At 37.7% G+C, this 22,862-nt stretch overlaps 1 protein-coding gene across 3 annotated transcripts in view; it reads right to left on the bottom strand.

The window, feature by feature from the left end:
- The window catches only part of CRACD (capping protein inhibiting regulator of actin dynamics), a 297,291-nt gene that overhangs the window by 244,250 nt on the left and 30,179 nt on the right, over positions 1-22,862 (bottom strand). The window lies entirely within an intron of this gene.

Raw genomic sequence — 22,862 nt, 5'->3', positions numbered from 1 at the left:
AGAGGGAGTTCAAATGACAGAGGCTGGGAGCTGCCTGAGGTAAGCAGGTAGAGATTATATTACCTCCTCTTACCAGCCCCATCTCCCCCAAACACACATCACTGGCCTCTTTCTTCTGCTCTCTCCTCAGCTTTTCCCTAGTGCCTTTCTTCACTTCATGATGGAATAAAGGTGTTAATGTAGCTCAGGCTCACTGTGGCAGGTGGACTAAATCACATTCATATAACACACAGAGTCATAGGGGCAGGTTTTATAAGACAGAGCTAGGCAAGCACAGTTTTTGCTTGAAGGGGGAAGGTGAGACAGAGTAGGTCCTTTTAAAAACTTTCTCTACAAATACAAGCAATTTGACAGTTTTGATGAAACAGAGAAGTTGATGGGTCATTTCCAACCCCATTTCTTTTTAGAGGCAGTTAGGTGGCCCAAGGGAGAGAATACTAAACCTCAAATCAAGCAGATCCTAGTTCAAATCTCAGACACTATGACACTGTCATTTGATTTCCGTTTGCCTCAGTTTTTTCATCTGTCAAATGGGGACAATAATGGTACCAATAGAAATATCAGCAATTATTATTTTTTGAAGTCCTCCAGGAAAAAAAGATATGATGCTTGAGCTAAACAACTGGCTTGACTTGATTTTTGGAAAAAGAGAAATTGATTCTAATCCTGGCCCTACCAATAAAATAGCATGACCTCAGCTAAATCATGTAACTTTGCTGAATCTCGAAGTGATAGGGTCACTCTGTCTTATCTCTAGGAATCTTTCCTATGTTAAAACAGACTTTTAAAAACCAAATTTACTGGTTGGTTGATTAAACTCAATCAATTTATCTTAAACAAGGGCACTCCATATATGAAAAATTGCAGATAAAGGTCATAGGTAGGAAGAAGAATTGGGAATCATCCTTCTGAGCTAGCAGCTGGGGCTTTAGTTCTGCTCCACTGTTTACCTGATACTTCCCACTTTATCCCCAAGAACAACAAAGGGCACTAAACTTTACACTGATTTTCATATAGAATATTTGCATTTGTAATCTTCCTTTTTTCAGAAGGAAAGTCCTCAATCTGTCAGAAGATGGAAAAGAGACCCTTAATTTAACTTGTTAATCATTTCCCAGTATTTTGCTTATTGTTATTAACATGCTAAGCTTTCCTCTAAATGTGCTTGGAGCTGTTTCATAAGTAGTTTAATTTTAAAGACAGTAAGAAAGAAATCTAGCTATGCATGACATTCAAGTAGGGCTAATCATTATTCCTTCTGAAATCAGGTAAGTATGGCCTCTTCAAAAAAGCAAACTCATTTGATTTCTTAAAATTATTTGAGGGATAAAATACCACTACACACAAGTGACTTCCTAGTTCTACCTTCTGGTGCCAAGAAGGACATAAATCTGTCTACAGCACAAGAACTCAGTAGTTCTTGTTAATCCAGACACATACCAGCACTGCAGAGCTTGTTCATGTCAACACACGCAGTATTATATAGTACACAGTGTGGGTAGTCACACTTACTTCCCAGCATGCTACTCACTTTATTTACCCTGGTAAATTTAGCTCTGCTGGTTTGTCTAAGGAAAGTTATAAATGTCCACTAAACTACACAAAGACTCCTTTCTTGGATCTGGAAATCACAAGCATGACAAGAGCAAAGCTATCAAGAAACCTGGAAATCAGGAAACCAGTCGTTTCAGAATTCAACCTGCCAACAACCTAACAAGCCTGAATGTGAACAACTGAAATACATTCTGCCACTAAGTTACACTCAAGTCTTTTTCTAAGCTGTGTAGTTCATGGCTTTAGGTGAATTTCCTTTTAATCACATTCCAGATAATGAACACTGTCACATACATCATCTTGTTTGACCTTACAAGAATTCTAAGAGATAGGCAGTACAAAGATCATCATTCCCATTTTACAGCTAAGGAAACTGAGGAAGGTTAAGGGAATTGCCCAAGGTTATACACTTAATACATGGTAGAGTTGGTACTTAAAATTCAAGTCCATTGTTCTTTTTTCAATAATGGTAGCTCTCCAAACAAACAAACAAAAAAACCACAAATCAATAGTGGTAGCTAGCTGGGCAACGGATAGGGAGCTGGTTCTGGAGTCAGGAAGACCCAAGTTCAAATCTGCCCTCAAACACTAGCTGTGTGACTAATGGTAAGTCACTTAACCTTTGTCTTCCTCACTTTCCTCAACTGTGATTGGGAATAACAATAACACTTACCTCCCAACACTGTTGTGAACATCAAATGAGAAAATATTTGTAAAGTATTTTGCATACTGCCTGTCACTTGGGCACTTAATAAATGCTTTTTCCTTCTCCTCCCCTGCCCCCAACATACCATGGCGTTAGAGCATATCTAAAGAGTACAGAAACCAAAGATCTGGCCACAGGCTCTGTGAGGATGCAAACTATGTCTTATCTGGAGGCTTCATGAGGATGCCAACTCTGTCATATCTAAACTTTACTTCCTTTGATTTCTAGAGCCAATATTATGCATGTAGCCAGTCTGTTAATCCACAGGCCTTTATTAAGCACTTGCTATGGGTCAGGCACTGTGCTAGGCACTGGAGATACAAAGAAAGACAAAGGGCTCAGGTTCTAATAAGGGAGACAATATGCAAATGGCTATGTAGACACAAGAGATCTATGGTGTAGATGGAAAGCTATCTCAGAGGGAAGGCACTGGCCACGGGGAGTATGGGAAAGGTGGGATCTGAGCTAAGTCTTAAAGGAAGCCAGGGAGGTGAGCACGAGTAGAAGAGGAGGCGAGGAGGGGGAGCACCTTTGGAGAAGAGACAGCCAGCACAAAGACAGAAAATCCAGAGAAAGGGTATAATGTGAGGAAAAGCAAGTCAGCCAGTGTGGCCAAATGGTAGTCAGTGTGAAGGGGAGTAAAATATAAGAAATGAGTGCTTAGCTTCTTAAATGTTTGTAGAATAGACCAATCATCAATCTGAGATAAGACAAGAGACACGTCAGGAAAATGCACCTCATATAATCAAGACTTGCTTCATAAGGGAAGATAAAGGAGGCTGAGAAAGAATTTCGAATGAGAAATACCAAGTGCTGGACTTAAAAAAATAGTAAAGGATAATAAGAAGGTAGCCTCAAACATAAATCAATTTGACACAGAAATACCTAAAGCCCTTCCATCCCCACCTCTACCTTTCCATCTCCCTTGGCTGAGAGGAGAGCCCTCACTGGAAATGTGGTCCAGTGTTCCCAAGACAGATTGATCTGGGATCCAGTGGGAGTCCCTGTACCATGGAAATGCAGTCTTAATGAGCAGCAAGCCTATTCCTCACTGAATTTACCATAAACAAGCTGTCTTCCTGCAAAATGCCATTGCTAAGATAATGAGCAAGAAAGTGATGCAGCCAGAGCTGCTGGCACTGGGAAGGAAAGATCTGGGGTATTACATGAAGTTGAGAAGCAGACAATCTCTTGGGAAGCAGTCTGTCGGCACCTTAGTTTCTCCCTGAGCATGTGGAAGGGGGTGTTAATTATATCAAAGTCATTATAAATGGAGTGATACAAGGTACTATATCTGTGACAATTAAAATTCTTAAAGAGTAGGTCAGATTAAGCTTCCTTAGTAATTAATATTCCATAAGTTAATCACACTTTGTAGAATTAGTTAAGATCGCAATATTTACTTATGGATGTTGAGAGCTTTTCTTAAGGTTTTTGGAGAGATTTTGGAGGGGGCTGGTATTTTTTTTTATTCTCAATTTGACAATAATCAACACAAATACCCAAATAATAAAAAATGAAGCCAGACATAAATGCTTAAACTCCAAATTATTTACTGTTTTTAAAAATGCTTATATTAACTGGAACAAAATAATAACAAACACATCCTGTTTGCTTCTGCATGCACTTCTGATGTTTTTCTTCTGTGTATATGTGTAAATTGTTTCTCTGATTCATTTTTCTTCACTCTGCATTGCTTCATACAAATCTTTCCGTATTTCTTAGTATTTTTCATATCAGCCATTTCCTAACAATAATAACTCTATTACGCTGATATACTACAATTTGTTCAGCTGGTCCCTAATTCGCTGGACAAACAGGTTGTTTCCAGTTTTTTGCTATCTTAAATGAAGAGGCTATTTTGGATGAAGCACTTTGTGTTTTCCACTAAAGCCCTCTCCTCTAATACTTTATCATTATGAGCTGGTGACTTTTGATCCTGGAAGGTTATGCCACTGCAGTATATACTGGAAAGATTATAAGTATGATCCCATTGCCAGATTTTATGTCTATTTTCTAAGGACCAACTTAAGTAAAATCAGAAAGGCCCATCACCAGGTTGGTTATAGGATGATGCATTGTTTGGTCACAGTAACTCTCAAAGGATATCTATTAAGTTCTAAGGGGATTGTGATCAATGTCAACTGGAAGAAGTATCCACACTGATGAAATTATGGATCCTTGAAACACTAGAGTCATATGAGCCTGAAGAATATTTTTAAATAGTATTATATTTTTTCTAATTACATCTAAAGAAATTGTTAATAATCATTTTTTAATTGAGTTCCACATTTTCTCCCTCTCCTCTCCCCTCCCCCATCTCTAAAACAGTAAGCAATTTGATATAGGTTATATATATATGCAATCATATAAAACATATTTCCATATTAGTCATGTTGTGAAAGAAGAAATATACCGAAAAAAAAGCCACAAAAAATAAAATGAAAATAGTATGCTTCGATCTGCATTCAGACTCTCTGGTTGTGAATAGCATTTTCCATAGTGAGTCTTGGAATTGTCTTAGATCACTGTATTGCTGAGAAGAGCTAAGTTATTCATAGTTGTTCATCACACAACTTTGCTATTTCTGTATACATTGTTCTCCTGGTTCTGCTCATTTCACTTTGCATCATTCCTGAAGAATATTTTTATACAAACAGGTCTCTCCTTCCCTCCCTTAATAAAATCTATATAATAATAATCCTAGAAGTGGGATGATTATGTCAAAAGGAATGCTCACTTTTGCAACTCTTACTCTATCATTGCTGTATTGCTTACTAAAAAAATTGTGCCAATTTAGAAGTACTCAGTATTTTGTTGCAAAATACATCATTGTTGTGTACAAAGTTTTTTTACTCAGGCTTTTACTTCTATATATTTTATCTACAGGTAAGAATCAAGGCTGGACTGACAGACTTCCCACTACAAATGTAGTTGTTAATCTCTCATTGGAAAATTCTAATTAATTTTATTTTCTCTTTCTGTACCTTGAGTATTAGCTACGTTAGCTTCTGTTCTGAATATTAAGCACAGCAGCTCTGTACTCCAGTATAACACTTGCGAAAGTCCACAGGCAAGCCTGATTTATTGACTAGGTTAAAGCCATCATAAGTATAATGAGAGACTTATAAAATGGCAGGATTTAGTCCTGGAAGTGTCCTGAGACATTATCTAATTCAGGCTCTTCATTTTGCAGACAAAGAGTCCAAGAACAAGAGAGATACTGGGTCAAAATCACAGTAGTAGCAAGGATGAACATAAGTTGGTTGTCTATGATCATAATAGCTCACACTGATCCAACATCTTAAAGTTCAGAAAATGCTTTGTATATATTATCTCATTTAATTTCCACAAAAGCCCAGTTAAGGTAGATGTACAAATATTCTTCTCTCTCTTTTTTCAAATAAGGCAACAAGGCTTGGAGAAATTAACTGATTTGCTCTCTGGACAGAAGCAGGCTTAGACTCGGGTACTTTGACTCCAAATCTGGTGCTGTTATAAAATACCAAAAGGGAGGACCTTAGAGATATTTTGTTAGCATCCCTTGGTTCAGACCATTTGAAAAGATTTTTTAAAATTACAACAAATTCACAAAGTAATTATTTGTAAGCAAGAGATGGAAAATTGGGGAGTTTCCTTTCACAAAGGAATTACAATATGGGTTTCTCTTACAGCCTCATAGACTCTGAATTTTAGAGCTTAAAGGGTCTTTAGGGATTATTAGTCCAAACTTCTCATTTTACAGATGGGGAAAAGTGAGGCTAGGAGAGGGAGACTTAGCTGCTTGGTGTGGCAAAACTAGCGCCCAGCCCAGGAGGAGTAAATATTTGTGGAGTTAGACTGAACCCACATTTTCTGACATCTAGTGAAGTGTGTATATATATATACACATATATATACATATATTATATATATATATATATATGCTTCTTTCTAGGAGTCACAGTCACATCTGAATACTAGTTCTCATGCGTTTAAATTATTGATGGGAGAAAGGGGATTGGAGGAAAAACTTAAAGACATTGCCAATGAAAATGTTTACACATGAAGAGGAAAAGACAGACCAACATGGTTAAGAGGAAAGTAAGTAGAAGCTGAAAGAGGGACTTTGTATGTCAGGGGAGATACCTGGCCACGCAAAACATTCAAAGCGTATCATGTGCTAGGGTGGTGATAAAAGCTAACTTATTTGGGGATCTATGACACACTACATTCCTTGTTTAAAAGGAAAATTGGTTTTTGTTTAAACCTTCTAGTTATCCTTTGACCACCTTTCTATCCCAGTAATTTTGCTGAGTAAAGTACAAACGCTCTTTACTACTGCACCCTCATCAGCTCATAAATTTCAGTATTTAAGAGCAGACACGGTTCTGCTCTCCACTGATCCTAAGAGCCCTCCTCATAAATCGAAATACTTAGAATTTAAGCTTTCATGTAGTGTAATTGTCTCTGGTCGTCTTTCCTCCCCGCGCCCCACTCCCACCCCAATGAGAAGATGAATCTGAAGAGATGAAAAGCTCCAGCTGCTTTCTTCCTAACTTCTAGAAACTGTTACCATGACTATCCATTGTTGAAGGGTAGGGGAATAGGGACTGGAGCTAGTTTCATTAATGAAGGGAACTTCAAGATGAGGAAATTTTCTCTACCAATGCAAGTCGGAATCTTTTGTGTAACTTGTACTCCTAGAGAGTTGCTTAGAGTGCTGAAAAGTTAAGTGAGTTGCTGTTGCCGTTCAGTTATTTTCAGTTGTGTCAAACCTATGAAATGATATATTTTCATTCTCCCCCCGCCCCCAGATGATTCTACCTCATAGTTACAACAACACTTGTTCATTTTGCAGGAGCAGATTCAAATTCACTATAAGAAGTAATGTGAATAAAGTTAATAATTTGTACCCAATTGACAAATTTATGACTTAAGCATTCAGCAACACAAGAATCAAAGAATTTTTGAGTGCAAAAGATCTTAAAGATCACTGAGTTGACCACTCTCATTTTACAGATTGGGAAGCTTAAAACCAGAAGAGATTAAAGGCCCAAAGTCACACAGGTAGATAGGGGCAAAAATGGGATTGTGATTTGGACACATTCTGGCAAAATATAAGACTGAATTTTCCATCAAAGGGATGGTTTATGGGCTCTTAGAAAAGAGAAAAGGTGATTACTATAGGCTAACATGGATTCATTAAAAAAAAAAGCCAAGTTATAATAGCAATTGTATACATTTTCCATAATGTTTTATGGTTAACAAAGTCCTTTCCTGACAACAATTCTCTAAAGCAAATCCTATGAGGATGATCATTATCATACCCATTTTACAGATGAGGAAGCTAAGACTCAGAGGGGTTAAATGACTTGTACAAAATTAGATACCCCATAAGTGTCTGAGTTTGCCCTTAAACTTAGGATCTCTGACTTAAAGCCTATCACTCTTTTCACTATATTATGCTCTCTCTTTTATCTTGCAACATTATAATAACCCTATACCTTAGTTTTGGTGGAGGCTTTGACAGTCCTTTACTAGAAGGTGAAGTACTGTTGGTTAGAGAGGCTGTAAAAGAGAATTATGGGTTATGAGAAGGTTGTACCACATGACTCTCAGGACCCTCCAGATCCGGGATTTTATGATTCTTCTGGATAAAAGTTATAGACTGGACAATACTGCAGATGGGACCCAAAAGGTGTTTATTAATGGAGGGATATCAGCTTAGAGAGAGGCCTCTAGCGGAATTACATTAGGTTTTATTCTTGAAGGACTGGAATGAGATTATAAATGGCATGCTTAAAAAGTTTGTGGATGAGATAAATGAAGTTGAGAGTGACTGCTTATATATAAGAATACTAAAAGTGTGATTCATAAAGATCATGACAGACTGGAAAGCAGGTTCGTTTAATACAATAAAACTTAAGAGAGTTAAATGTAAGAACCTCCACTGGTATTTACACTCTCAATTGCAGTGCTACTAGATAAAGGAGCTAGGAACCTGGAGCTTTGGATGGAACTGTGACATAGAAGCCAATAAGATCTTAAGCTGCATTAATAAAAGTTGGGACCTGGAATAAGGAAATTGCTTGTACTTTTATATACTGGCTTGGGGAGAACAAATTTGAAAATAAGATGATGACAGTATTTAAACAATGCTATACAAATTTGCCAAGAAAACTCCATATAGGATCAAAAAGAGCTGGACACCAGTGAATAGCAACAAATATGATGGTCAGTTGAAGGAAGTAGGGACACTACACCTCAGGAAAAGAAAACTCAGGTGCCGGTAAAGGGAGGCATGATTGCTATCTCCAAATACGTGAAGGACTCCCAAAAAGAAAAATTAGATTTGTTTTCCTTAGCTACAAAAGGAAGAAATGAGAAGCAGTGAGTAGAAACCACAGGAAGGTACATTTCAGGGTTGTTATTGTTTAAATATATATTTTTTCTTTTAAAATAAATTTCTTTTTAAAAAATAAAACTTTCAAGTGAAGTAGGACAGCTAGGTGGGGCAGTAGATAGAGTGCCAGGCCTGGATTCAGGAAGACTCATCTGCCTGAGTTCAAATACAGCCTCAGATACTTACTGGCTGTGTGACCCTGGGCAAGTCACTTAACCCTGTTTGCCTCAGTGTCCTTCGCTGTAAATGAACTGGAGAAATGGTTAACCACTCTAGTATCTTTGCCAAGACAATCCCAAATGGGGTCATGAAGAGTTGGATACAACTGACATGACTGAAAAACAAAATTTTAAATGAATGGCATAGACAAGCTGTAATCTGGCACAGAAGAGAAAAGCCCTTCATCAATGAAGTTGTGGATACTTCACAATATCAAGACAAATATATTTAGCAGAAAATTCAATCAAGCAATATTAGTGAAAGATAGTGTGCTTTTATGTAAAAAATTGTCTTACATGATTTTACCAACACAGGAAAGCAACAAATATCCATTTGTATTTTGAGGCACTCTTCAATTCAACTCTGCCAATGATGTTCTGTTTCTGTCTATAGATCATAGAACATATTTTAAGGATTTTATAAATTCCTTTCCTCCTTTTGCTTAAATTCCCAATTAACAAAAATAAACAGTAGTAGCCAGAGGGATAAACAAGAACAGAAAAGTATCTGGGAGAATTTCAATGCTACTGAAATTTAATAACTGCCACTTTCATTGAATTAATCCTAATACACTATGCCAAAAGATGATCACCAGTTTCGGGATGTTGTCCGTAATACTTGTGTAAAAGTACAAGATAACATTATCTTCTAGAGGTTGCTTAAAATAAGGATGTTATAGGAGAATGTTTTGGCCCCAGGTGAAACAGTTCAAATGAAAGGGGCCGTAATTGTAAGGTGTGTGTGTGTGTGTATACATATATACCTGTACCTTTAAAAAAAAAAAAGAATGAATATTTTTCTTTCCAAAACAATTTAAAATTCTTCTGACATTTTAAATGCAATTCCAATTATTTGTTGGGTGCCTGACATACAATGAGCTGTCTTAAAAGTTCTGGGAGATAGAAAAATTAGTAAGATGTAGTCTCTGCTCTCAAGAAGTTTACAGTCCAATGGGGGCAATAACAGACACACAATTATAACACAAAACACATGGTGATGAGTGGTACAACACAGATCCAAGCAAAGTGATACTAAAAGTAGAGTAAGAAGAGAATATTTCCTGATATGGGGATCAGGGAAGGCTTTGTGGATGAGAGGGAATTTGAACTGAACTTTAAAGGATGGGGAGGATTTTGTCAGGTAGAGCTGGCTTGGGCGGCAGGGAGAGAAGGTAACATATTCTAGGGGTTTTTCTTTTCTTTTTTCTTTTTTTTTGGAGGTGCGGCAACCAGACTGGCATGCTCAGGATGGCTGCTAGCACAGGTTCTTAGATCTGCTTTACTAAGAAAGATAGCTGATTAAGGGGTCAACAATCTTTCAAAATTACATTCCCTAGTTCAGGGGAAAAGTCAGCACCCTGACCTTCAGAGAAAATACGGCAGAGAAATAAAGACCAACAGAGAGGGCTCTGACTGCCTAAATCAAAGCAATATTGCTATATACTTCACATATATCCCTGGATTGAGAGAGCCTTTACATCTGAACAGTAAGAGATCTCTGAACATATGACCACTCAGAATCTCGACCAAGGGATAACAAGATCCTTCTCATAAGCAATCCCCCAAAGCAAAATAACAATTCAGAGTATGTGTGCACTTCTCAGAGACAGAAGGCATCACAACCCTCCTGACTCAGTGCCTAATTAGAAATTAACAAAAGGTGTTCAAGCCTTCCTACAAGTAAGCTTCTCCTAGGCAAGTTTCCCTTAATGGGCTCTACCTGAGGCCTAGTAATGAAGGGGAAGAGCTTACATCCCATTAACATTACAGGAGGCAATCAGGGTAAAGTGACTTGCCCAGGGTCACACATCTTGTAAATGTCTGAGGCTGGATCTGAACTCAGTTCTTCTGACTCCAGGACTGGTAGGTACTCTAGCCATGTGCCACCTAGACGCCCTGGTAATATATTCTAGGCAAAGACAATGGCAAGAGCAGTAGCATGGAGGTTAAATGTATGACAAGGGAACTACTCTTAAAATGCTGTCAAGGTATCCAGCCTCTAGATACTCATTAAATACTAGATGGATTTAATTGAAATTTAAACCGGACTTTGGTCCCTCTCCTTTTACACTAATCAATTTGGCAACCACTATCCTAACAGGAAGAAAAATTTAGTCTTGAAGATCCTTCCATTTAAAAGTTTCCTTATTCCTAAAATAAATCTAGAATTTTTGAGCTGGAATGGTCTAATGATCAGTCCCATTTACGCACAACTTAGAGGCTTACAAAACATGGTCTGGTCTAATTCATTTTACAGATGAGAAACCCGAGGGTCAGTAAGGCTCAGTGCCTTGCCTGAGGTCACTCAGTTAATAACTCCAGAGCTGCCATCTTTCTACTATGCCTAAGAGACTGAAATAACATGGCTGCAAGTCTACCCCCACTGGAAGCTGAGGAACTGCCACCTATTGAGCACACGTGACCCAAGAAATAAAGACCATCAAGGAAGGTCATTAGTGTTTCTGCCAAAATAAAAGGGATCAGCATTTTCTTCCAACCAATCCCTATCTAAAATGGCCAAGGGCCAGAGGGGTCTCTAGTTACTTAATTCCTCCTTTGGAACACAGTCAAGCTCTTCAGGATTCTTGATATTGTCACTTTCCTTTCTCACTTTTGCTGAAACAATAGTAATCAAAACATTGAGAAGATAACACATCACTTTGGCATCTGAAGATCTAAAAGTCTATCTGAGCACCAGAATTCCCAAGCACAGTTTCCAATAGAACAGCTGAGTTAGCACCATAGCACACCAAAAACTCAGCGGTAGTTGAGGGTAAAAATTATGGAAGAAATGTCAGTAAGCATAAATTCTGTGTGCAAATTGCCTTGTAACCTCTAACAAACCACCTTTTTTCTGATTTATTTCAAATTTAGTTTTGGTGGGAAAATAGCTTGTCCCAAATGTAGGACACACCTTAAAATGAAATGTCTTGTAAAAGAAAAAGATAGGTAAGCATACATTTAAAATATGGAAACAAAATTACTATTTTAAATTCTGTGGCTTTATTTTACATTTCTTTTTATTCAAATCAGAACATTTTTATTCCTTTAACCATCACCACTTCTTGTATGTCATTTTTTGTTATTTTTTATTTTCTATTTTTCCATGACAACTTCTCTTCACTACCATCTACCAGCACTAAATACAGAGAACATGAGACCACACTCAAGTTTTGTATTAAGTCCTATTTGTCCAGGAATCTCTAAGATAATGATGAAAGATAAGTTGGGTAGTGATATAAGTCAATCCCAAAAGACGCATGATGGAGAGAAATATGTGCATCCAGAGAAAGAACTAGAAAGAACTAAGTTTATCCAGGTAGAAGCAAAATAACTTGATCTTTTTCCTTCTCTTACTTGGTTTTATGTCCTCTTTGCCATTTTTTCATTCCAGATGGTACAATCCGTCCTTATAACCTGACTAATGTATAATGTGAAAGTATTTACAGATCCTATACTTGACTATATGCCACCATGGCGGGGGGGGAGGGAGGGGGACAAAATGTGAAACTCAAGGAATTGTGGAATTGAATCCTGTAAACTAAAAGGAAACAAACAAATTAATTTAAATAAATAAGTTAAAAAAAAAAGAAAGATAAGTTGGGTAAAAAGGTATATATATATATGTAATATATTAGTATATATATTATATATTGCTATACTGGTATAGTTATGTACTGATAGTTATGAATACTAATGAAATCATAGGTCCAGGTTCCCACCCATCCTCTCCCTCAAAAGTATGGAATCATAGGCATACAAAGTAATTGTTGACTCACTCCAAGCACTTCTCGTATTCTCAACCCACAGAAAAAGGCCTCTACTGAGGGATGGATAAGGTTATGTAACACCAGACGCAAGTACTTCTCTCACACCTAGAGAGGCAGAAGCATTTTCTGAGTTGCTGGATTCCCTTCTGACCATGTACTGGGTGACCCACAGTCATCACACCTATAGCTATGGAAAGATACATTCCTGGATTTCCTCTGTTCCAGTCTTGTCTCATGCTAGAGGGTGACTGGTGAGGTTATGATAGAAGTCACCTACTTTCTTTCTCATCACTGTAGGACACGTTTTCCAACAAAAATTATGTTTTAAGTGTGTAGGCAGATTCTCAGACTACCCTCCAAAAGCCATTTTAACTCTTTATGAATCTGAAACATCATGGGAAGAGCAGGAGTTAGAAGAGGAAGAGGAAGATTACAAAAAGGATCTCCAAGGAGTAGGCACAGTAGGTGGATCGGTTCAAAAAGAAAGTATAAATAATCTTAGCTACTTTGTGAGTTGAATAGGCAGGGGTAGACTAATTTGGAAACCCAACCATAGTTTATAATAATGTTTCTATATAAAAATGTTATAATTCCCAAATGATTGGCTTAAAATGAATTTTTATAACATAGTTCTTACAATTTCATAGGGACCACAGATTTAGAGCTGAAAGCAATCTCAGCATCAAGTAGAAGCAATATGATACAGTGAAAAGAACAGGGGCTCTGCAGTAAGAGGCCCTGGGTTCAAATCTTACTTCCGATGCTTACCATCTATGTAATTAAGTCACTTAATTTCCCTGGGCCTCAGTTTTCCTAATTGTAAAATATGAGGATTAGGACTATATGGCCTCTGAGGTTTCTTTTACCTCTAAATATGTGATCTTATGATCTAATCTAATCATCTAATTTTACAGATGAGGGAATTATCACAGTAAAATCACTTGCCCAAATTCATAGTTAGTAAGTTACAGACCTAGAATTTGAATTCTGGTCCTTTGACTCCAAATTATCACTCTCCCTACTGCATAACTCTCTGCTCCTGCAGGCTTCTTCTCCCTTTGGTGAATTATTTCCACAATCTCCATTTTGTAGAAGGATCACAAACTTGGTCGCCATATACCTCCACTGGGGACCTTCTCTTCCTCCCCCAAACTCCTCAGCTTCTCAGCTCCCCTTGTATGGGTTGTCTTTTTGCCTTAGAATTTGAGGAGGGTCATGTACAAAGGAGCATTCTTTTTGCTTATATGTGTATCACCAGTACTTAGAATAGTGTAGTAGACACATAGTAAATATTTAATAAATGCTTCTTGACTTTCTCTGCCTATTATACAGGAATCTGCATTTTCCCCTGTATCATAAACAAGACATTTCTTAAGACCTCATTTATAAAGTAATTTTAGAGTTTCAAAATAGGGCAAGAGATTGAAGTTGACTCTTTACAGACACTCACTTGATGAGTTTAACTGGGAAACTGGTAAAGCAGAAAGGACCAAAGACCAAGAAATCCTATAGAGCCTTAACCCAAACAACTTAGACTAAATGATTCCTGGTCAAATGTATCTGGTAGATTTCACACACAGGAAGCATTGCCATAGGCACCACAACATACCCATTGACATTCAATCAAAAACAGCAATAGTGTACAGAAAAAATACATCTGCAAAGTGAACCTTTTGGGTAACAAAGCCCGCACTGAGCAATCAGGGAAAAGAGAAAAGCACAGTGTTTAGAGTTTAACAAAAGGAGAAACAAGAAGCCTTGTGAAGGGAAAGGGAGAGATAGGCTCCTTTCGCTTGGAAAGTGACCCAATTTAGCTGGAAAGTGAATCCCTATTACAGGTCAAGGTCTGATCTCATCCAGGCACCCAGATGGAAATCACTAACCTACTGGGCATACTACACTTTGCACTTCAGCATCTTTTTATCTGAAGATTCCCACGAATGAACTCAATTCATCTTCAAAACAATCCTCCAAAGCAAGTTATTTCTATTGGACAGGTTGGAGATTTGGGAGTACAGTATGGTTAAAACTAAACTTATTAAAAAAAACAAAACACCTAATCTCATGCTGGATTCATACATGTATATGGAGCTAAGAAAGCCAGCAAGATAACAGACTTCCTAAAATGCCAAAAACAAACAAAAAAACAACCAGATGACTGAGGCACGTGGAGACTTTTCCCTTCCTTGAATTATCTGAATAACTATATCTCAATTTCACTATTTAATTAAATTTAATTTTTTAATGAACAAAAATTGATTTTCTCTCCTCATCACCCCCCATTTAAAACAAAAACAAAAAACAAAACTCTTGTAACCAATATGCAGAGTCAATCAGAACAAATTCTCTCAATGGCCTCAACTGCACTTTGTACATGTCCCTACTATATGTAAACACAAAAGTCGTAACCCTCCACTATCTACAACTACTTAATCATGCAAATGTAAACATCTATCTATAAATGTAATGATTTGTCTATGTGTGTAGTTAATCTAAAATGCTCGATTTAAACAGTAAATATTAACTTTCTACATACCAAACATTTTAACAATTAAAACTGTTGACAAGAGAAATTAAATTGATTTGTGGCCTTCCCTTCTGCTGTCCAAGGACAACCATCTGGTAAGGGTGATAATGAGCACTGAACTGGCTCAACAAGTAGACAGGAGGAGGGAGGAGAAAGAGAAGCAAAAAATAGAGACGAAAAAATGCAGAATCACTCAGCCACTGAGCTGGAAAAGACCTTAAAATCCACCTCGTCCAACAGCCTTCATCTTATACGTCTGGGAAATGATATCCAGAAATGGGGCAGTGACGTATCCAAAATGATAGAATAAGTCAATAGCAGAACCATTCAAGGACTGGCCTATTTCTAGGCCCTAGAGGACAGAAGTAACCCCACTTCTGACCCCTCATTGACTCATCTATCTACTGAGAAGTTCCACATTTAGGCAAAAAATGGAAAGTTCTCTTGCTCATAATCAATTTAGCAAACACCTAATCCAAGTATACAAGGTTAGCAAACTTTCCTTATTACAATGACTCTGTGGTCAATAAGGGTGGGGGTCATAATCAGGGCCACTCACTGACTGAGTGCCCCTAAGACTCCCCTCATACTTGATCTCTGTCAATCTGCCCAGCACAGATATAAGGGAAGAGACCCAGAGATATGGGTACACATCCCACCATAGGTCTGAGCCACCCCTCTGTAGCACCAATGCAACATTTACAATTCCAACAGTCACAATAGATATACCTGTATGTTGCTTGATCACAAAATATAACAAACTCTCCATATAGAAGACAGAAGCAAAACATTTATTCAGACACCAGAAAACCAAATCCCAAAACCAGTAAGCCGATTCCATCATAGTAGCAAAGAGGTTAAGGCACAAGAGCAGAGAACCACACCATTCTTTAGCCTTCCCATAAACCAATATTTCACAAGCCTATCTGTCTCCCTCAGAAATAAACTCTCCTTCCAACCTTCTAGCAGGCTCTGACTCCCAGCTTCCTGTGAGCTTTGCTCCACTCTTCAGCAAACTCTTCCCACCACAGGCTCCATGCTATTACATTCAGCCTGTTAGGGGGTAGAGTATATTTTCAAAGCAGGGAAGGTCTTCAAATTCCCTTAGGCTTATTAAAGGGCAGGGAAGATCTTCATATTCCCATTACCTTATACTTGCCCATGGGACTATAGGGCTAGGAACCCTCATGTTTGCATATCTGTGAGTACTTAACTGACTGGCTTGATCTTTTGAGTACTTATGTTCCCTCTGGGTACCTCACCCTTGATCTTATAAACCAAAACTAGAACCAAGTCCCCAACCCCACTAGAGTCAGGTCTCCTGAGCCATACCACAGAACCTCTGTTGAAAACCGGAGAACTGACTACCCCATAGCAGAATAAAATGCCTTTTTGCTATGTATATTTTAAATACAGCCTTCAGTGTCGATGGAACTTCATCACTTGCCTGCTTGTTCTTCCAGATTTGATAAATTGCCTTCCCGGTTTTTGTAAGGAAAATGGCATATCACCATCTGCAAAGCAGATCATTTATATCACCTATTTGCTTGTTTGGGCAATTTGTATGCAACAAGGAATCTGGGGACTGCGACAAATGTAAATACCAATCTTCACAGAGAATTGAAAAAGAATAATTGGAGGAAAGAATTAAATCAGTTTTAAAGCCAGAAAAGAAACTCAATCCTAAAGACAAATAATTCTGAAAACACAAAAAGCAAGATGGCACAGTGAGAACAGCACAGGGATTGGAGTCAGATGATCTGGGTTCCAATTTCAGCTTTGCTCCTTGATTAGCTGTGAAACTATTGGGAAAATCTCAGGATTTTTCTTTGTAAAATGTAAAGGCCAGTCTAAATGATCTCTCTGATTCTTTTTTGGTCTAAAGTTCTATGATCCAAAACAAACTTTATGGTTGTCTAACTTTTAGTCAACTGATGTCTGAAGGTTCTAAATAGATAAGTTCAATTTCTGAGAGTCATAGAATTTACCAGATGGGGAAATCTAAAGAATCATGGATGACCTCATTTTATGAGAAAATTGAAACCCAGTAAAGGAAAATGATTGATGGAATGACTTTTTAGGGTTCTAAGGGTCCAATTCCCATAAAAAAGAGTCTCAAATTAAAATTCCACCCCCCCCAAACTCGGAACAATCTCCAAATGGCCTGGGGAGACCAATGTATCTGCAGCAATGGAGAATTCATTCACTGCACACTACTTAGGGTGAGGATAATATAAGAACTTTAAAGTGACTGGTTTATACCCTTGCTATTGCTTTAGACAGCATACATGAAAATGACAACTATCAAAGCAACCACTTCTGATCTTAGGCACCCATGATTTATTTGGAGAACTTATATAAAATAAGTTTTTATCAAAGTCTTTTTTTTAATCACCATAGTTTCCCCCAGTATTTTTCCTCTTCCCCCAGAGAGATATCACATATAACAAATAATATATTTTTTAAAGACAAAAGAAGGAAAAAGGAAAAAAATAAGTCCAACTCACCAACATATCAAAAAAGTCTGAAATTGTGCAATGTATGATCATTGTGAACCTCCCACTTCCATGAGGGGGTGGGTAGGAGTATTTTCTCATATCTCTTCTTTCAAGCCATGCTTGCAGTTTTGCAGCATTCACTTTTGATTTTGTGTGCTTGTTCTTTCTATTTACATTGTTGTAGTCATTATGTGTATTGTATTCTTGGTTCTACTTATTTCATTTATTATGCATCAGTTCAAGCAGATCTTTCTATGTTTCTCTGAATTCATAGCATTTGTTATTTCTTATAGCACAGTAATATTCCACTATATTGACGTCCCACAATTTGTTTAGCCATTCCCCAGTCAATGAACATCTACTTTATTTTCAATCCTTTGCTATCAAAAAATGATTACTACAAATATCCTGGTGGGCAGGTGTAACAAGTACCCTAGCATACCCAGGATGGCTGCTAGCACAGGTTCTTTGATTTGCTTTTCTAAAGGAAAGCAACTTTAAAGGGGTCAACAATCTTACTTTAATTACATATATATGTGTGTGTGTGTATGTGTGTGTGTATACACATACACATATATATGTAAACAGAAATTACAAGTAGAAAAAATACAGAGAAAATAACACAAATCAATAGGGCTTCTAGTTGTCTGATCAAAGCTATACATACAGTTACCAGAGAGAGAGAGGCACCAACATCTGGGTTTTCAAAGCCAGGGGGTTCCTTAATGGCTACCCAGAGTCTTGTCTGGCCAAATCACATGAACTTTCTTCCAATGAGTGAGCCCCAAAGCAAAACCTCACCTCAGAGTATATATACCCTTCATCAGAACCAGAGGGCATCACAACCCTCATGATACATTGCCTAATAACAATGTAACAAAAGGTATGGGGTTCCTGAAAAACAAGCCTTCCCTAATCAAGCTTCTCTTATTTGGCTCTATCCTATTAACAGTTGGGGAAGATCTTCAACTCCCATTAACATTACAACAAGGGACTTGCTCCTAGCACAATCTCTGGCTCAAAGGGTATGGTCATTTTAGTGACCATAGTGGTTTAGTGACTTCACCTGGAAATTACTTACAAAATGATTGTACTGATTCAAGACTCTACCAACAATCCACTAGTATGTCTATCTTCCCAGAACCCTGGAGAATTTCTTTTTCATTTAATTTTTTCAATGAACAAAAATCTTTTTCTCTTCTTCCAACCTCCCCCATTAAAAAAAAAACCTTATAACAAATATTCCTAAGCAAGCAAAAGTAATTTCTTCACTGACCATATTTTAAAAAAATAAAAAGATATGTCTCATTTTGCGTCCTGAGTTCACTACATGTCTGTAGGTGGAGAGCATGTTTAATGATTGCTTCTCTGAGTCACGGTTACACAATGCATTGATCAGAGTTTTCAAATCTTTCAGTTGTCTTTTACAATATTGTTTAGGGGCAGGCTTGGTATTATGCTGGGTCTGAAGTCAGGGAAACTCATCTTCCCTACTTCAAATCTGATTTTATTTACTTGCTGTGTCACCCTGGGCAAGTCACTTAACTCTGCTTACTTCCATTCCCTCATCTGCAAAAATAAGCTGAAGAAGGAAGTTTCCTTGCCAAGAAAACTCCAAATGGGGACATGAAGGAAAGTACAAAAGTGAACAACAATGACACAATATCATTATTGTATTAATTGGTCTTCTGATTCTACCCACTTCACTCTGCATTCCTTTAGGTGTGTTACAGGAATGTACATTTTAAAGATCTTCCCTGCCCCAGGCTTAAGTGCACCTGGAGCCTGTGGTGGGAGGCTTGTTTCTCAGGAGATACTTTGTGATTGGGCAGTGGCTCAAGAAGGTTGTTACATTCTCTGACCCCAGAGAAGGCTATAGAAGCCCTGATGGGAGGCTTTGCTTTGGGGCTCACTTTGAGAAGTGTTGTGTTACTTGACCAGATGAGACTCTGGGCAGCCGTTGAGAGCCTCCCAGCTTTGAAAAACCCAGATGTTGATGTTTCCCTCTCCGGTAACTGTGATTTGGTATGGATGTAATGGCTGGACAGTTGGAGGCCTGTCTGCTTGAAATGTTTCTGTGTGTATACTCTGAATTTCGGGGTGCTGACCTTTTTCTCCTGAACTAGGTAAATGATATGTTTGATTGATTAAAGCAAGATTGCTAACCCATTCTGAGTTGCTTTCCTTTAGAAAAGCAGATCTAAGAACCTGTGTTGGCAGCCACCCTGGGGACGCTAGGGTGCTTGCTGCTACAATAAGTCTCCTTAGGCTTCTCTAAACTCACCAATTCTCTAAACTCACTTTCTTATACCACAATAACATTTTCAATATCTTCATTCTGAGAATGTCTGTAATAGGCATACCTCTAACCCCCAATATTGGCACATGAGGAAATTAACTACAAGGGAATAAAGAGATGAATATTCGTTCTACCCTTTCTAGGCACATCATCTACACCTACTTTTTCTTTTTTTAAATGTATCACATGGAGGTGGGGAGAAGAGAGAGATTGTGGAAGGAGAGGAAAGAAAGGAATAGCACTTTCCCACCAAATCACCTCAATGGTATGTCCTTCCAAGTAATGATATTCATAACAATAACAGCTAATATTATAGAGTTCTGAGTGATTTACAATTTACAATCCATTTGATCCTTATAACAACCCTGGGAGGTAAGTGCTAGTATTATCCCCCTTTTACTAATGAGGAAACTGTGGCAAATAAAGGTTAAGTGACTTGGTCAGGGTCACCCAGCTACTGAGGACAGGGACTGTGTTACTTTTCATCTTTGTAATCCTAGAGTAATAGTAACCTGGGACAGAGCAGACCTTTAATATTTATTGAAATGAATTGCAAAAGAACATTAGGGAACAGTTATGGGTAATGTATTTCTTCTCCTTTAGTGGCTGTTTAGTGGTTTGTACTGTCTTTAATTTGTAAGTGATAAGATGTTGCTTTGTAAGAGTTCCTAAATCCCAAGTGTGCAATCTGGCTTCCCAATTAGAATGCCAGTTTCTCCAAATCAGGAGTCACCAACTTTTTCTTTTGTAATCTTCTCCCACAGCATAAAGCATAGTGCCAACTCTGGATACAAATACATATTTTTGACTGCTTGTCTGTCTGCATACAGATATCTTCACTGTTTATCTCATGCAACTCTGGGTTTTCATAGAATGGAATGAAAACGAGAAGGCAATTAAGAAAGTGATTTATTAAAATGTCCTACCACTGAGGCACCTATAACTTTACAGGCTATGGATTTACCTGTGCCAAAACAGTCTCAGATTATTAATAAATAATAAGTTAATAAGTCTCCATTTTTACATTCTCATGTACAGAACAACTTGAAGATGTGATTATGGAATGACTGTTACTAACTATGAGAAATCATGGAGAACAAGAAAGGCTGTCTCTTATATAGAGATGGTCACATATCCCAATTTTTTAAAAAGTGGCTCCTGGAAATGAGCTTGATGTTCATATTCTGAAAAATTCTACAAGTGATTACTCAACAGTAGATTTGAGAACATTTATCAAAGAAAACAGTGATCTCAGGGAGTTAGGACTGGTTCACTAAAAATGTCATGACAAACTTATTTTCTCACGCAAAGAGCTGAATAAAAATGAAATATAATGAGATATATTGCAAGGGAGAAAGCATAGAATGTTAGATTTGGAATAGGCCTTAGAAATCAATTTTTGGATGAAGAAGCTGAGGCCTAGAAAAGTTAGGTGACTTGCCCAAGGTCCCAGACTTCTAGGTCAATGGTCATTCTACAACACTGTGTTTCCAATCATTGGGAGTAATCTGTTGTCGGAAATTTTCAAGTCAAGGCTTCAAATAATGTCGAAGGGGGAGGCTAAGTGGCGCAGTGAGTAACAGCGCCAGCCCCAGGGTCGGGAGGACCTAGAATCGGTTCCGGCCTCAGATATTTAATACCCATACAAAAAAAAAACAACTGGCCGTGTAACCTTGAGCAAGTTACTTAACCCCAATTGCTTAAAAAAAATGTTGAAAAAAAATAATGTTGAAGAAGGAATTTATTGGGTGAAAGCTGAAGTAGATGATCCCTGATTTGTTCCCCTGCCCCCCCCTTCCAAAGCTCACTCAGTGTCATTTAAAAAATACACACACACACACACACACACACACACACTCAACTTAGTGGGAGGAATAGAAGTAACATCAATAACACAAAGGAAAATTCTGATTTTAGAAACATAACAGCTTAAAACACTGTGAAAGAAAAAAAAATACCCAAACTACAAAAGATACTGTTGTTTAGTTTTCAATTCTAGTGACTTCTCTGTGGATTTAGCCATTTTTAATACCTATGGTATTACAGTTACTCTGCCTTCCACTCCCCAAAGTCAGAGAGATGCTCTATTTGATTTCTTCCTCCCAGACCATACCCAACAGTCTTCTCAATTCTCTGATGTTCACTTTGCTACAACTCTGTACCTTAATGCTGAATCTATTCACTACTTTGCCTTTGGGGAATTTCTCTTGTGCTGTTTCAACCCAGTTTTGAAGAAATATTGTTTAAAAACAGATCTAGGATGTTTGCAAATCCTATTTTTTAGCAAAGAAAAAAAGTCTGGATGAAATAATTCCTCTAGTTTTAATCTAGCTCATTTATTTTATCCAAGAACTGACTCTCCTGAAAGATTTGAGCCATGCTTTTAAAGAAAGATTCAGTAGCTACCTAATCCACATAGCTGACAGTCACTTTCTCATTTTATTCCATTAAGAACATTCCACTTTTCAAGGAAAGTCTTTTATTCTTCATCCATAAAAGTGAGTAATGAACTACTGCTGTGTGCTGCTCCTTATATATCCATCATCTGGCCTCCAGTTTGACTAAAATCCAGGAGTATGCTGGTAAATGTTTAACCACCAGCTCTCCAGGAAAAAAAAATGTAGCCACAACACAAGTTGAATCTGAATGATAAACATTTTCTCCATTGTAAGTCTACACAATCAAAAAAACAACACATTAAGCCCTGCTTTGAAGGGTTTGCCTACTTCCAAGGTGGAAATGCTCACAACTAAAAAATTAACACTCAATTGTGTCACTTTTCAGCTGGTTCTCAAACATCCCCCACAACAGCACAGTGAGGGAAAAACACTTTCTCTCTGATAACATTTCAGATTTAGAAAACTACTCTGGGACCAAAAATGTGTTCTTATTTTTGTTTTGGGGT

This window comes from Petaurus breviceps, unplaced genomic scaffold (assembly GCF_028583685.1).
Source record: "Petaurus breviceps papuanus isolate PSGF00001 unplaced genomic scaffold, PetGlider_PUasm1.0 76, whole genome shotgun sequence".
Classification (NCBI taxonomy): domain Eukaryota; kingdom Metazoa; phylum Chordata; class Mammalia; order Diprotodontia; family Petauridae; genus Petaurus; species Petaurus breviceps.
The sequence above is the reverse complement of the archived record's forward strand: the minus strand, read 5'-3'. Positions and strand labels throughout refer to the sequence as shown.